Here is a 16,680-nt window from a genome sequence, read left to right as displayed (position 1 = left end):
GCCAAGCTCTTCCACGGTGGATGTCAGAAGGGCAAGAGGCCAGGCCAAAACACAGAAGCACATTTCAAGCCTCTGGCTGGACAAGGCCTAATAAGTGTCTGCTCATATACCACCAGCCCCAGGATGCCGAACGGCAAAGCCCAAAGGCAGTGGGCCAGCGGATCGGACTCTGCCCAGGGAAGCCACGGCAAGGATGAACCGTGAACGATTAACGCTACCCATCCTAGGAGCCAGCGACGGCGCCTAGGTGTCTGGCTTGCACGGCTGGAGAGACTGGGGTGCCCTTCACCGAGAAAGGAAATACCAGAAGTGGAACACATTTGAGAGAGATCATGAGTTCAGTCTTGGATATTTGGTCCTGAGATTTGAGTACCAAAGTGGCAGGGGCTATAGAAAAGTCTGGCTTGGAGGTATGTATCTGGGAGATGTAGCAAAGACTAGCTGGAACCTGCTGTCCATCCACTTACTCCTTCTTCTTTAGTTTTAGAACATCTAATTTTTAGCTGGCCATACATTTCCAAACCTCCCTTGAGCCAGGGTGGTCACCTGACTAAACTTTAACCAATGAAGTATAAGCAGTGCCAGGTATGACTTCTGTCAAGTATCCTTAAAGGAAAGGGTGTGTCCTTTCTCCTGACTTATTCCTGCCTGCTGACAGAAATGTGGTTGTGATGGCTGGAACCCAAGAAGTCATCTTGGACCATGAGGTAAAAGTCCTAGGTTGAGGATGGCAGAGCGACAAGAAGACTAGATCCCTGAAAAGAAATACTTTTATAGCATTTAGGCTACTGATACTTGGAGTTTTCTCTCATCTACAGTCAAACCCAATCCTAACTGTTACAAGAGTCATGAGAGCAAAGAAGTACTGGAAGTCGTTTGAGTTCAGAGTCAAGTTTCCAAGACAAGGGTAAGGAGAGCCCAGGGATGAGCTTGAGGGGCTCTGACATGGAATAGCCAAGTAGAGGATGCCACATCCGCAGAGAGACAGAGAAGAAGCAGGCAGGGGGCAGAAGAAGAAGGAGAATGGGGTGTCTTGGACACGGCATGCAAGGAAGAGAGTATCTCGGGGAGGAAAGAGTCGTCAAAAGTTGGAATCAAGCTGACAAGTGAGATGACAGCAGAGGGCGTGAGTTAAGTTCAGCCCGTGACAAGGACACGGGGGTAGCGTGGTCTTTGAGCCCCACGAAGTGCCCTCTGGAAGCACTCTCCACCCTGAGCACACTCCTAGAGGCTTGAAGAGGAGAACTTGGGTGCAGCCCCCAGCAGAAGCTGCCAGGACTGATGGAGAGAAGCAGACGAGCCTGGACATCACTTTTACCCTTAAACTTCATCTCTCCCCCCACCCCACCGCCTCTGCCCACCCCCAGGCCTTCTAACAACCTGCGCCTCTCCGGCCTCTCCCTCCCTCCACTCCCACTCGGCTTCTCATTATTTTCTTAGGAAAGGGCTAATAACCTCACTTCCTTGCTCAGAATTCTTCCAGGAATCCCTACTGACTATGTTTTAAAGTTAAAATTCCTTAACCAGGCACACTGATCTTTCACGGTCTAACCCTGACCTTCTTCTCTGGTCTCACATCCTCGACGTTAGCCCCCAGCAACATCTGCCTGCGATCACAGGAAAGACCCCCATGAGCACCGCTCACCTGGGACCAGTCAACCCACAGCACCGTGAGAGATAAGAAAATATTGCTGTTTTACGGCACCAGGTTTTCGGGCAGTGTGCTACACAGCGACAGATAACCAGAATGGAAACTGGTACCAGGAATGGCGTGTTGACATTTAAAAACGTAAACCGTACGGCACTGGCTTAAAAGAGTTTTAGGAAGATCGTTGTCGGGACTGTAAAAGCAGAGAGGAAATTGCTATCGGAAGCTGGAGGAAAAAAAATCCGTGTGATGTAGTGGTGGGAAGTTTAGCAAAGCTGTCACCTGCTCAACTGTGACAAGTGTGGAAATGTGGAAAATAAAACCAGCCATAGCTAATGGATAGCGATTTGGCCAAGAAAGTTTTGGGCAGAAGGTTGAAAGTGTCAACTGATTTCTTTCAGCAGATAAGGGACAGATAAAGAGAAATGAACTAGAAGAAGAATTTTTCAGTTTTCAAATATAATTTAGAGAATATATAAAGAAGCCAGGATTTTCTGGGTTCAAAATTAAACTGCTTCACACTCCCAGCCTTTCCAGAGGCAAGTTGTTCTCAAAGTAAGACGGCCTTAGGGTAAAAGTTCCTCTCGGGCTTCCCTGGTGGCCCAGTGGTTAGGAATCCACCTGCCAATGCAGGGGACACGGGTTCGAGCCCTGGTCTGGGAAGATCCCACATGCCGCGGAGCAACAAAGCCCGTGCGCCACAACTACTGAGCCTGCGCTCTAGAGCCCGTGAGCCACGACTACTGAGCCCGTGAGCCACAACTACTGAAGCCCACGTGCCTAGAGCCCACGCTCTGCAACAAAAGCCACCACAATGAGAAGCCCGCGCACCGCAACGAAGAGTAGCCCCCCTCGCTGCAACTAGAGAAAGGCTGCACGCAGCAACGAAGACCCAACGCAGCCATAAATAAATAAATTTAAAAAAAAAAAAGGGTCCTCTCAAGGATGTGGTTCTCTTTTACGATTTCAGGAATATTTAATGGCATGTCTCCGAGACCTCTCAGCTGGTCAAAGGACTTCTAAGGCTCTTAAGGGTGTTACCCTACAGCATCCTAAATCTAATCCCAAGCCAGACAGGGACCCATCTCAAAATATTTGTGAGTGTGACTTTTATAAACTCCTGATTCCGGGGAAACCCATACCATGTTTATAAGGTTTGAATTGACGGCGGCGTCATCAGTTTGAACTTAATGGGGCGGAGGTGGTTCAAAAACGAAAAGAAGCCTCTGGGCTTCCAAGCTGATGTGGGCAGGAAGCAGGCTGACGAAGCCATTCAGCAGCGAACAAGAGCCCTTTCTTGCAGCAGAGGAAGGATGCTTCCGAGGCCGGCCAATAACTGTGGAGAATAAGCCCCCGAGGGCAGGGCTGTGACCTGAAGTAGCTGGTCCTGCCCAGCTGAGAAATCCAGGGCTCTTGCTTTCTCTTTAGTGTTGCCCGGATAGGAACGGGGTGGGAGGCCGTGGGCAACAAACTCGATGAGGGGTGCTATGCCTTAGCTCTTAACTCTTCCCACATTCCTGCAAATGTCCCGCCTGCCCTGCAGCACCGTTCTGCTGGGCTGTCCCATGTCCTCAGCGCTCACCCTGTGGGCCCTGGAATGGCACCCGTCACACTGGGTACGCCGCGTGTGTCTGTTGGTCTGTCTCCCCAACACGATGACTAGCTTTGTGAAGACAGGCTTGCTCTCAGCGTCATTTCTGAAACTGGTGGCGGGAATTCCACTGCTGTGTGCTGTCCTGGAGACGCGGTGTGGGTCTGAGAAGCCCTGGGGCTCGTTTCCTGTGTGGACCCAGTGCTTTCCTTAGGGTCCCTTTTTCTCCAGGGTCTGAGGTCCGGGTCTCTCGGCAAATGCGAACGTCTCTCCTCCTCTTGCGGAAGCCACCCGAGGAAAGTTGTATTTCTCTGGGTCTCTGCGTACAAGGCTCTGCTTATTCTGGGGACTCGCATAGTCACAGAAATTAGCATATCTGGCCCCAGCCTGCATCTGTCCTCAGCCAATGACCTTCAGGGAACTGTCACACTCCATGGGAAATTTCAGTGGAACCTTCTATACAGCAGCACACACATACCACTGCCTTCAACTGCATGATACTGTCACCAGCTCCCATGCCCACAACGTGCAGGGACCTGGTGAGGCTGCCCCCAAACACATATTCAAACACATCTTCTCTTTTCCCACCTTGGGCATCACAGTCATTACCTTTCTGGGTTGTTATTTTGTTATCTGAATTCCTGACTGCCCTCTAACATACGCTCTGTAAGGACAGTGTCTTGTCATTTTTGTGTTCCTGGAGCTCAGGCACTCTGGAAACGTTTGTTGAATGAATGAGTTTATAAAGGAAGCAGAGTGATATGGTGAAAAAAAGCACAGGGTATTTATTCGGGTGATCTGAGGGACAGCTCTGTCATGCACAACCTATGTGACACTGGGCAAATCCGTTTTCTCACTACAAAGTGAGGCTAACATGGCCTGGTCTGTCTCCCAGGGCTATTGTATTGGACAGGTGAGATCTACGAAAGAGTTCTTTCTCAGCAGTGAAGTCTGAATAAATACGCATTATTGTCATGGTGAAAATCTGGAAAGCTTCTGGGGCAGATGGTCAAACAACGTGTGGTCCATCCACAGCGAAGGGCGCTATTCGGCAAGGAAAGTGAACCCAGCGTCTACAAACGGCAGCTTGGATGGAACTCAAGGGAACTGCGCTGAGTGAAGAAAGTCAATCCCAACCACCCTATGGTCGCATTGACTTAACATGATTGAAATGATAAAACAGAGAGCAGATTCAGAATTTCCAGGGGCTAAGGAGTGAGTGGGGGGCTATGAAAGGGCAACGGGAAGCATCCTTGTCATGGCAGAAATGCTGTATCTTGTGCGCATCAATGTCAATTTTCTGGTGGTGATTTGGACAATCGTTTTTCAAGATGGTATCACTGGGGAAAACTGAGTAATCTCTCTGCATGATTTCTTGCAATGGCATGTGAATTTACAGTCATCTCAAAATTAAAATTCTAAGAAGATGCATTAAAGTTATATGGTTGGATGAGAAGTTTATAAAATAACAACTTATGTCCATTGATTGCTCACATCATGCCAGTTTATCTTATTCTCATACTGTACCATTGTTATCCTATTTTACAGATGATAAAACTGGGCACGGGAAATATTAAGGCCACAAAAATAGTAATGTCGTATTGCTGGGGTTCAGAGACATGACACCACAGTCACCTCGGCTAAGGACAACATGGCGCTCTCGGAATTTGAACCGAACATGGCTTAATCCTCAAACCACCTCTAGGTGTATTTAATTAAGTGCAAAGACCAGCAGCAATACGGCTCATTCAAAAGTCATTGTTCAGGATTTCCCTGGGGGATGATGAACGTGTTCTGGGGGTGGGTGGTGGTTATATTTGTACATATCTGAGGATATAGTAAAAACCACACACAGAACTGTATACTTTAAGCAAGTGAATTTCAATGGGATGTGAATTATTTATCAATCAAAAAAAATCCCCCTCCCTCCAAAAAAAAGTTCTTGTGGTCTGGAAGTAAGGACTTGGCCTCTAACGGTAATGGCGGTGGTAAGGAAATTCTAAGAACGAATGATCTTATTAAATAAAAGTGGTCCACGGCAAAGACATTAAAGATGCCTGAGGTTCTGAGCCGGGTGACATGAAAAAGGAGGCACAGGAGATCACAGAGATGTGTTGAATTCGAGATGACAGCATCCCATCCTAGGGACGGCTAGTATCTGAGTCAGGGGACCGGTGTTTGGAAGAGAAGTCATAGAGCTTTCGGATCCAGAAGTAGATGAGATATCTCAGGGAGACAGAATCAAGATGGAAGATCATTTATTAGGAGGAGATAGGGAGGAAGGAATTACTTTCTAGCAGAAAAATAGAGCTCAGCGTGTGAAATCGTCCGTCTCTGACAACACACTGAATTCACACTTTTCTTCTCTCCCTCAAAGGGCAAAACCAGATCCAGTGGGAAAAGAATAAGACTCAGAACAGGTAAGAAAAATCATGTTTCCCTGGGGAAACACATCACCCGGTTTCTCCTATGCACCTTTGCTGTTGCATGTTTTTTGTGGTCCTGAAAGGAGACTGAGTACCAAAGCAGGCGACTTTGGTGTTAAAAATGAATACAGTGTTCAATTTTTTTTTAAAGTAACGCATTGTAAAACCCAGGTTTTCTCAAGCTTTTCAGTCGAACTTAACAAATCTTATGATTTCACTTAGAAATCTACTTAAATTCAAGTAATTGTTTACAAAAGGACTTTAGAACTTTTGGCTAATTAAATTCCCTTGGACATTTCATAGTGCTTTTATAATGAAAATATGTTTAATTTTCTTTTTAAGCACTTTGGTTGTCTAATGAACAAAACGTTCCCAAATACTTAAAACAATGCTTGCAAAATTACTGCGTCGGCCCTTACACATACGGTGAGAATTAAATTCTCTTGAGCGGGGCCGCTGGTTGCCTCTGACCACCACACAGAACCTAGCGGCCCAGGAGTGGCCTGTGATGACACACTGTTGGGAGAGGCTGGGCACAAGAAGGCAGCTGTTCCCCTGTAAAAAGCAGAACAGGCCTGGCTGTCAGGATGTGGTACCAACCTGCCCGCGGGAAAATCCCAAGTTGTCCACACAGCTGGCCCTGCCTTAGGTAACACCTCCCGTGGGGAAGGTTGCCCTCTACTGGCTTATGTGAGCCCACAGGTGGGAAGGTAGACAGATCAAGGGGGTTCGGTGTTCCAGAAAAGCCTGGCAGATTGCACATATGAGCGGTATTTTACGGCATTTGTTTTTCTCTTTCTGACTTACCTCACTCTGCATGACAGTCTCTAGGTCCAGCCACGTCTCTGCAAATGGCCCAACTTCGTTCCTTTTTATGGCTGAGTAGTCTAGAAAAATGATACAGATGAACTTATTTGCAAAGCAGAAACAGAGACACAGATGTAGAGAACAAATGTATGGATACCAAGGGGGGATGAGGGAATGAGATGAATTGGGAGATCGGGACTGACATATATACACAACTATGTATACAATAGATAACTAATGAGAACCTACGTATAGCACAGGGAACTCCCCCTCCCCTCAGTGCTCTGTGTGGTGACCTAAATGGGAAGGAAATCCAGAAAAGAGGGGATATATGTATACGTATAGCTGATTCACTTTGCTGTACAACAGAAACTAACACAACATTGTAAAGTGACTATACTCCAAAAAAAAAAAAAAAAAAAAAAAAAGCCTGGCAGGAAAGAATCCATAGTGTTTGAGTTTCCACTGTCTCCTGATGAGGCTGTGACGGAGCTGAGCCTCTGCCTTGCATCAGGGCCCCCTGTAAACACAGCACAGCTCCGCCATGAACACTAATACCTTTGGGTCAAATCGCCTTCACGTGATACCCACGTCGTGTGCCGGAAACCGAGCCTTGGGGATTGACTCCAAAATGGATTTTCCCTATTCCATGTTCTACTCAGTGGTAAAGAGGAAGGGTCCAGATCCTACAAGCATTTACCACATCCCTAATACGCACAAGGCAATTGCATTGATGCCTCCTCCTCTGTTCCTCTGAAAAGCCTTGCGAGAGAGTTAACACTGTCACCACTTTGAGGCTGAGGACTCAGCAAAGAAGTTTTCTTCGCAGCAGTTTCTGCATCTGACGCTGACGGGCTCGTTGACGAGCCTCCTGCCTCGCCGCCACTTCTCAGCAACGACTTCTAGCCTTGATTCTAATACTGATTATAGCAACCGCAGGAGGCCCATACCAAGCAAGTCTGTATCAGGACTAGATGACATCCTTAGAACTTTTGGATGTGGCCCGGGCCACAGGGAAGTGTTTGAAATCCGGTCCCTAGGGTCCTTGACTCTTTGGTAGAACAGGTGGGAGGTGAGGACGATGCCACCGCTGTAGACAGATGGTTAAGGCACAGTAGCTCCAGCCCTGAGGCCGGCACGGAAGCCTTCTCCCCGCCAGCCTGAGACGAGCACTCCGTCCAACGGGTCACACCTAATCTGTCACCCAGGGGAGCTGGTAAAGCTCAAGCCTGCTTTATCCTGGATGGAGCGTGAGACCAGCGGAGGCCTGTCACAGCCCGGCCGATGGCCCCATCCTGGGCACACCCCCATCGGCCTCCAACACGCCTGTGTTCAGAGCAGGGCACAGAGCCGGGTCCCTGCAGGCTCCCGTTGCCACTGGCTTCCCCGTCGCAGAGGAGGCCCCGTCCAAGTCCACAGCGTCAGGAAATGCGGGCCTTGTGTTTCTATGGCTGGGGGCTCGGGGGCGGCTGTTTAATAAGGGGATAGACTTGGCCGTTTATAAAACACCCTGGGCGGTGCTGGGGACGGTGCCATTTGCTGCAGTGGCCACCCGTTCCCCCTGGAGCTCAGCCATGCCGTGTCCCCTCTGGCTTTGGAAATCACTCACTGGGAATTCATTTATTAATAGGAATCTGGGCTTGTGCCTTTAAAAGAAAAAAAAAAAGTATGGGCTGAGGCACATTTATTTGTTCAGACAGACACAAGAAAAAGCATCACTGATGGGGAGATGGGAGCCTCCACGGGTCCTCGGAGGAGCGGAACGGTGCGTCTCAATTGTTAACTTGCTTTCAAATCACCTGCGGGTCTGGTTAGAAGGCAGACTCTGACTCAGAGGGGCTGGGGGCCTGAGAGCCTGCATTTCGAACACGCTCCCCCCAGGTGATGCTGACGCTGCCATCCTCGGACCACACTTCGAGGAGAGAGGGATGGTGGGGTTGGCGGGGGGAGCACCGTCCTCTTCAGGGTCTTCACACGCCATCGCCTCCCACAGGAAGGACCCCCCACCTTGTGGCCCAGAGTAAATGCTCAGTAAATGACACCACGCGGCTCATACATACAGTATAGAACACAGTTAGGGGCAATGTCAGTCTCAATCTATAAACGAGAGCTGGTTTTGTTTGAGAAGCCTTGAACTTCGGGGTTAACCTGTGGTGTTGGGACAATCGTGGGTGACATTTGATCCCTCTCTTTTCCTCCGATGCTTGGACCCATGGCTCCTGTGGGGTGACTTGGGACAGCGTTTCTCTGCCTGTACGTTTGATGAGGGGCCCTTCACGGTGCCCATGGGCTGCACGCAGGGTGCTCCACCTGGCCCCCAGGTATGATGTGTCCCCCCTCTGCTCTAACCCTTGAGGCTCCCAACTGGACCTCCGGGCAGCACGACAGCACCTGTGTTTGGAGCTCAGCATCCTGGGGGATCCAGGGAGGCCATGGTACAGCGTGGCCAGATTCTGCAGCTGGCAACTCCTGCATCCAGTTCACCTGCAGATTCCGGGGCCTCACCTACGACACCTAATTGAGGTTCCTGGGAGTAGGCTGGAGTCTTTCGCACACTGGATTCTGACACTGGCTTTTCTCCCCGGGAAGCCGAGGGAGGCCTCTGTGTGAGCATGAATGGCCAGGAGGTATCTGCCTGTGGGCAGCTCTCCCGTCAGCAAGGAAACCCGCAGCATCGTATGATTTTTTCCCAGAGGCACAAACACCTGCTCTGCAAGCTCTCCGCTGGGCTCCAGCTAAGGAATTGTTTTCCTCCCCTGGGCATGATGACGTGAGCTCTTTCTCCTTGGAACACCATACCCATTTCATCAGCAAACCCTTTCCTGAAGCTTTAAGATGAGGTGAGAAATGATGGTCCTAGCTTAAACACGCGACACACATAGAGAATATGACGTATCTGTATAAACAGCACCCGAATAAGCAACAAAGTGGAGAGCATAGTGCTGACAAGAAAACCCCAGCTTCCCCGGCTGGAGGGGATGGATACACAAATGCTGGGAGAAGCGGCTTGCCCTGCCCAGGAGCGGTGCGTGACCTCACTGGAGAGGAACATCGCATCAGGAAAGAAAGGTACCAGGTGGTCCAGGCCAGATCTTCTCACTGTGAGAGACTGGGTGCTCTGACCAACACTTAAGATGCTTTCCATGCTCCCATGAAATCAATGCCTTTTTCCCCTGCTGAATGAATGTGGGGATTGCGCCAGAATCAGAAAGATTTCTGCGGATTTCTCCTAGAATTTCCAGGGTCTGTAAATCCTGCGCTGGCTGGGAGCCTACTTCGATTATTTTTAATGCAGAAAAGGATGTATTTGAGCATCTGGCCTAGAAATGGACTAAATCTGTCCATAGCCTAATTGGTTTGGAAAGAGCTGGAAGACAAATTGAGATTGTGGGTGTAAACAGAAGAAAAGGTGGCAGAAGGGGAGCCAGATGGATGAGCTCAGACACAAAACACACACAAACAAAAGCTGCTTGGGACACCAGAGCACGTGGGCATCTGGGGCCCAGAACCGGACTGGTAGGAGGGTCCTCCTTGGCTTGGAAGCGTCTAGACGCAACGTCTGGCTCCAAGGACGTTCCCTGCATCTGAAGAGCGGGAATCAAAACCAGCTTCCACAGGGGGTGATCCCTGGCCACACTGACAGGTGGCCCTCAATCGACCTGGGTAGTGAATTCAGAACACAAATCACAGAACCATCACTCGGTTCCTTAGAGAATTCAGGCTCGAGGCTGAGGCAGGGGCATGATGGGAGCCAGAGATTTGGAGAGGATGGCTTCTTGGTTACTATATATAATCGTGTCTGTGTGTGTAGCGTTCCAGGGCAGCCCAAGTGTATTTTGTTTGCAGCCCCGTCAGCATGGTGCAGAGCATCCTGCATGTGGGGGGACCATCAATGCTCGTTTGATGACAGTGATGCAGGTGTCTGGTGGTAGAGATCGCCTTATTTCATAACGCCTTACTGCAGCAAGGCGGGGTGAGGGGCAGGCATCGATAGTTAAACACATCTCCTTCTGAACCGTACCGCGTGCTCATGAGTCAGCAGCGACCATGAGAAGCTGTTGTCCTAAAGGCATCACTTCTATCTCCACCCAGCAGATACTTATGATGTAAAAATAATAAATTTTTCATTGGTTTACGAACACTGAAACCATTTTCTGAGAGTACATAAAAGAACCTGGGAGGGACAGGCGCGGCGAGAGATGACTCCAAGCCAGGCGCCTTTAACAGCCCAACAATGAATAGTCATGCTGCCCTTTTCAGAGCTGCGACGTGTGACCCACCCGATTAGGCCTCCGAGAGGCTCATCCTGAAGGCCCACAGCTCGTGCCATCCCTTTCATGTTTGTCATGACAAAGCTGTGTTTTCTGCGCCCGCTTTCCTTTGCAGTTTGCACCCTGTGCAGTCAAATTCCATGCTTCCAAAATGAAAAATACAACTGCCAGTTTTCATCTCTGGGGGAAATGAGTCTTATTTCTCCCATAAATCACGAGCACGCTTCAGCTGTGAACAGAGCATTAGCAACTCTACAACTAAATTAACTTCACTTCCTGGTGAGACCCGAGGTTGCTGAGGGTGATTGGGGAATTTTGATTTAGGGAAGGGGAGGCAGGTGGCTTCACAGTGGATGTGAGGTGCAACCATTTCCAGTTGAAGGCAGGACGTTCACGCCTCTGCCGCTTTGACTAGGGGTGGCCCATGTGCGTGCCTGATGTCACAGGGTAATTATCAAGGGCACCGCTCTCACTCTACAAGTGTCCCGTTTAGGTTGATATTATCAGTCTAATTAAATTGCAGATGAAATAAGGAGAAAGAGCTTGTTTTGTGACAGAAGCCAGGCAGACACGAAAGGCCACATATTATGTGATTCCAATCACATGAGTTATCCCTAACAGGCAAATCACAGAGAGAGAAAGGAGGTGTGTGGTTGCCAGGGGCTCGGCATGCTGGGGGGAAGTGGGGGGTGACAGCTAATGGGGGCGACAGGCTTCTTTTTGGGGGGAGGAAAAGGTTCTAAAGTTGATTGTGGTGATGGTTACAAGACTCTGAATATACTAAAACCACGGAATCATACACTTTAAATGGGTGAATTATATCACATATGAATTCATATATTATATATTGTATAATGTATGAATGTATGAATTGTATAATGTATGTATAATTCATATATTATACAATTCATGTAATATATAAACATATGAATTGTATATATTCATGCACAGGAATATATGAATATATTGTATAATATATGTATAATTATATGTATAATATATTGTATAATATATGAATTCAAGCTGCTATATTGAAACAAAAGCTTAAAAAGAGTTAAACCGGGGTGGAGGGAGGAATAAATCAGGAGATTGGGGTGAACATATACACACTACTATATATAAAATAGATAATCAACAAGGACCTACTGTATAGCACGGGGAACTCTACTCAATATTCTGTAATAACCTACATGGGAAAAGAATCTAAAAAAGAGTGGATATATATATATGTATAACTGATCCACTTTGCTGTACACCTGAAACTAACACAACATTGTAAATCAACCATAATAAAATATTTTTTAAAAAGAGTTAAACCGCAGAAATACCGGAAGAGAAAGACAGAAAAAGTCTTGGGCCCTGTGTTTCTGCCAGCAAGAAACACTCTGTACTTGAAAGGCTGGTCCCTCTGAGGAGAGGCTGTCTTCACTTTGAGGGCATGTGGTAACCACTGCTGGCCTCTGGGGGGCCCCAAGTCACAACGCCTGCGTTTTTCTGAGACTTGCTGGTGCAAGAAAGGGAGTGTGAGCTTCCCCACGGTCACCGCTGAGAGTCAAGGTGTGTGCATTTGCCTTTAGAAGATGGAGGGGTTGGTGGCGGACCAGCAACCTGAAGGTGGGGATGGCAGGTGCACAGAGCCCAGCGGCAGCGGGTGGCTGCAGGGAAGGTGGCAGGAGATCCTGATTGGGACCTGCCCGGCTTTGCTCACGCCCATGGCCAGTGGGCTCCCATTAGGGAGGGGAAGGGAGGAGTTCCAGGGCGGCGGGGGTGGGGGAGGTAGTTTTGGGGGATAGGAGTTTGTCCCCCCAGGGGAATTAAGCCCATTATTCTACATGTAGCACAGAGTCAGAGTGGGGACAGATCTGCCCAGTTAGGTTGGGAAACTGTAGGATGCACAGGACAACCACGAAGGGTCCACTTGACGAGAGGACCCTCAGGCCACATCCTCTGAAAGAGATAATGGGACCTGGAATGCATCCCAGGCCCCATCCAGCCACCAGCACTGGGATCCTCATTCAGGGGAACGGAGCTGAACTTGAAACTTGGGAGAAGACTGAAAATTTACCTTGTGATGAAGACAGAAAATTTATCTTTACATTTTTATATCCTCACCCCCTCGGACAGGGTCTGGCACTCAGCAGTGGCTGTTTGGACGGACAGATAGATGGCTGGATGGGTGAACAGCACACACCGGGCTCAGATGAGCAGAAAAGGCTACCAGGGCTGCACGGGGTCCCAGCTGAAGGCCAGGGTATTACATGTGGGTCACCAACAGAGGGCGCTGTACGCCTGAAAGAGCAAGGCCAGGCCCGGGGCCAGAAGCCTGCTGGGCGCAGGGGTGGTGGGGCTCTGGCTCCCTGCAGACCAAAGGTGGAGATGGGGCGCTCAAACGTGGGAGCTGGGGCAGGCACTGAACCCCAATATCCACACACTTGGGGCGGGGAGGAGACAGACGCGTTCTCCTGCCTGGGCACTTCCTCAGCATTAGGAAAGGAAGCCAACCGCCTGGGCCCAGAGCAGGATCCACGGCGGGTCTGTTCACCTGTGCGCCCCCCAGCATCCTGAACGAGGGCCGGCACACGGAAGGCACACAGTCACTGTTTCTCAAGTGGAATGAATTAATGAAGGCGCCTAGGAGGACGAGATCGCAGCTGGACCGTACTGTTCTTAGACTGTATCTGAGTGTAGTGGGCTGGCCAAAAAGTTCCTTCGGGTGTTTCCGTAAAACCTTGTGTGCCTTGTGTACCAGAGTTACACATCAACCCCCATAAACCACTGGGTGGGGTCTGTACCTGGGCTGGTCTTTCCACTGGATGGAGCTTGACAAGACCAAGGGGGGCCCAGCGTCATAAGAAGGACCGTTTCTGGGCGATCAATCCCTACTCATCCGCCCTCCCCGCTCCCTGAACCACATCCACAGACACAGGGCAGACAAAGCAAAGGAGGAACGGCAGGGAAAGTAGCGCAAAGCCCTCCCGTGAGGGCTGGCACGTGAGGCCACAACATCTTCACGTGAGCGATCCCAATTCCTCCGACATCCTGCGAGTCTGGGATGGTGGGACCACTGGGGATCCAGGAGTGAATGAAACGGAGCTGCGCAGATGTGCTGCGGAGCCCTCATCACGGCGTTCCCTGCTCTTGCACGCCCCTGGGTCTATTTCCTTCTGCAACGCAAGTCCTTGGCTTTACTGTTCTTCTTTACCGTGGTCAAGGAAAGGGGGCACTGAGCCGCGAGGGGGCCGCCTGGGAACTCGCCTCCCGGGCCGAGGGCGAAGCTCGCACCGGCCTCAGGCCCGCGCTGCAGGCGGCAGCCTCACCCGCTGGAGGGCGGCTCAAGGACAGATGTGAAACCAAACCACAAGAGTGGTGCCTCCCAGGGAGCAGGAGATTGTGCCGAAGGCGCTGGCTGCTGCAGACGCCAGTGGAAGAGGAAGAGGACCTGAAAGCGTTCTTTTTTCTCTTGTGGGTTTGGAGCGCTCTGTAAGCTGGAGCTGCTGAAAGCACTCGCGGGCTCGCTGTTTCTGGTTTTAAATTCTCCTGGGACGAGCTCCACAGAATCTCAGGGCTTTAGCACCGACAGGAAAAAGAGTAAGAACTTCAAAGTCTCCCTTCATTTAGTGAGAAGAAACTGTGGTGGCGAGTGACTGGCTCCTACCTCCACACACACACACACACACACACAGTCCCTCACACACACACGTTCAGTCTCACACACACGTGTACACACGCGCACACACATTCAGTCTCACACACATGCACTTTCAGTCTCACACACACGTCAGTCTCACACACATGCACACACATGCACACACACGCACATTCAGTCTCACACACGCACTTTCAGTCTCACACACACGCACGCCCGCACACAGACACACAGACACAGGAGAAAAAGAGCAGTAAGGACGAACCTGCCCATCCCTCTGGCATCTCGCTGTGGCTACTCAGCTCAGAGGACCAGCTTGTCCCCTGGTGGGTGTCCCCATGGAGCCCCAACCATGCGGTGCCTCCCACCCCTCGAGAACCTGGAAACTGTGCTTAGAGCGAAACTAGAAAAATCCACACGGAAAAGATGGGATTAGCCCTCTGTGGGGCTTGCTGGTAGACATGTGACTAAAGAAACTGGAATCACTCAACACTCAAGGCGGGTCAACGAGGAAAACGGGCCTGTGCGACGTGGACGCAGCGGCTCCATCAGGGCCCGTTCGGAGAAGGGCCGGGAGAACCCCCGGGTGACTCCGGAGCCTAGAGCTCCAGAAGAGAGGGAAGAAGAGGAGAGAGGGAAGCAGCGAAGACACACCGACCTGCGCCCCACCTCTCCGCACCCGCCAGCAGGGTCGAGGGGCCTGGCTGGACCCCCAGAAGCTGCCCAGAGTGCGGCGGGAGGAGGGGTCCACCCCAGTGCCGAGCGGGGGCCTTTCTGAAGCTGGACCACGGCCAGCGTCCGTCTCCGGCCCAGGGCTCTGCTACAAGGGACAGCACACTGGACAGAGGTGGCCTCCCCTTCTCGGTTGCATTTCTCCCTGGAAATAGGGAACCCCTTGCCCTGGGGATGGAGCGGGTGCAGTGTAGCTAGTGAGTCAGGCCTCATGATGAGGGGCAGTAGAACCTTCTGTCAGTTTCTAGGGATGCTTTACTAATGACCACAAACTGGCAGCTTAGAACGACAGAGATTCCCCTCTCCACCATGATTCTGGAGGCCGAAAGTCCAAACTCAAGGTGCTGGCCAGACCCTGCAGCTGCTGGAGGCCCCAGAGGAGGACCCCTGCCTTCCTCTCCCAGCTGCCCTGCCTTGGGCTGACCACTCCAGCCTCTGCTTCATCTTCTCGCGCCTTTTCTCCCCCGTGTGTCCGTGTCCCAGACCTCCCTCTGCTCTTATAAGGACACCTGTCATGGGACTTCGGACCCACTCTAAATCCAAAGTGATTTCATCTCTAGATCTTAAGCTTAAATACATCTGCAAAGGCATTTTTCCCAGGTTAAGTCTACAGTCACAGGTTCTGGGAGTTGGGACTTGGGCGTACGTTTTGGGGGCCTCAGTTCCACCCACCACACAGAGGCACATCAGGGTCCCGGGCCTGCCATGGGATGCCAGCATCTGGAGGGGGCACACCTGGAGGAGCGCCAACCCATGGGACTGTCTGGGGGCAAACTGCCTTCGCCAAGGGTGCCCCTCCCTGTCACATCTGGCTCTTATTTTAAACTGATTTTGCTGGCCAGTTCAGTTCCACCTTTGGATCTAGAAAAGCACGTGTCTAGGGCCTCTGCTCGGACTACACGCTCAGCCTTGAGGGTCACACCACCTAAGAGATGGAACCTACTTTAACAAACAGTGTGAGGAATTTCTCCTCCACGGCTCACATCTCAGCCACCCCCTAGGAAGGAGCTCCTGGAGAGGGCTGGGTGCGCTCAGGTGTGCAGCCAACGAGAGGCCAGGGTGAACGCTTTCATAAAAACCACAATTTCCCCACCTTTTCCCCTAAGGGGAGCATAAATAGGGATCGTCCTGACTCTGCCAATCCTGGGTCTCCCTTCTGCTTCGGCCTTCAGCCCTGATGGTGGCGGCCAGCTCCCCAAGGGGTGGCGGCTTCTGCCTCAACAGGACCAGCCTCGGGGCAGCTTCCGGGCCCAGGGAGCAGCTCTGCCAGCGCCCGGCAGGCCAGGAGCAGATGCTGAAAGTGCACAGCCACCCAGAGGCAGGGGTTAAGACCCCAGAGTCGAGAATCAGGGTTTGGGTCCTAGCTGTTCTGCTGCCCAGGCACACGATCATGGGCACATTCCTCAACCTCCCGACCTTCACCTGAAAAATGAAGATTGTAAATTTTCCAGGTAAGCTACTTAACGTTACGTGTGCCTGGCTCCCAGGGTGTGTTCAAAACATGCTTGTTGTTCTGGTTACGATTATAAAGAGAGAGGAAATTCACAGATCACACCCCT

The 16,680-nt window shown here is 50.8% G+C and overlaps 1 long non-coding RNA gene across 1 annotated transcript in view; it reads right to left on the bottom strand.

Annotated features, from left to right (window-relative positions):
* LOC115866755 (uncharacterized) overlaps positions 1 to 16,680 on the bottom strand; it is a 105,957-nt gene that overhangs the window by 45,448 nt on the left and 43,829 nt on the right. Inside the window, exon 3 of the long non-coding RNA XR_009559706.1 lies at positions 6,473 to 6,552. This is a non-coding gene — a long non-coding RNA (uncharacterized lncRNA). The remainder of the gene's footprint in view (positions 1 to 6,472; positions 6,553 to 16,680) is intronic.

The sequence above is a fragment of the Globicephala melas genome, chromosome 18 (assembly GCF_963455315.2).
Source record: "Globicephala melas chromosome 18, mGloMel1.2, whole genome shotgun sequence".
In the NCBI taxonomy this organism is placed as follows: Eukaryota; Metazoa; Chordata; class Mammalia; order Artiodactyla; family Delphinidae; genus Globicephala; species Globicephala melas.
This window is presented reverse-complemented; position numbering and strand designations above follow the sequence as displayed.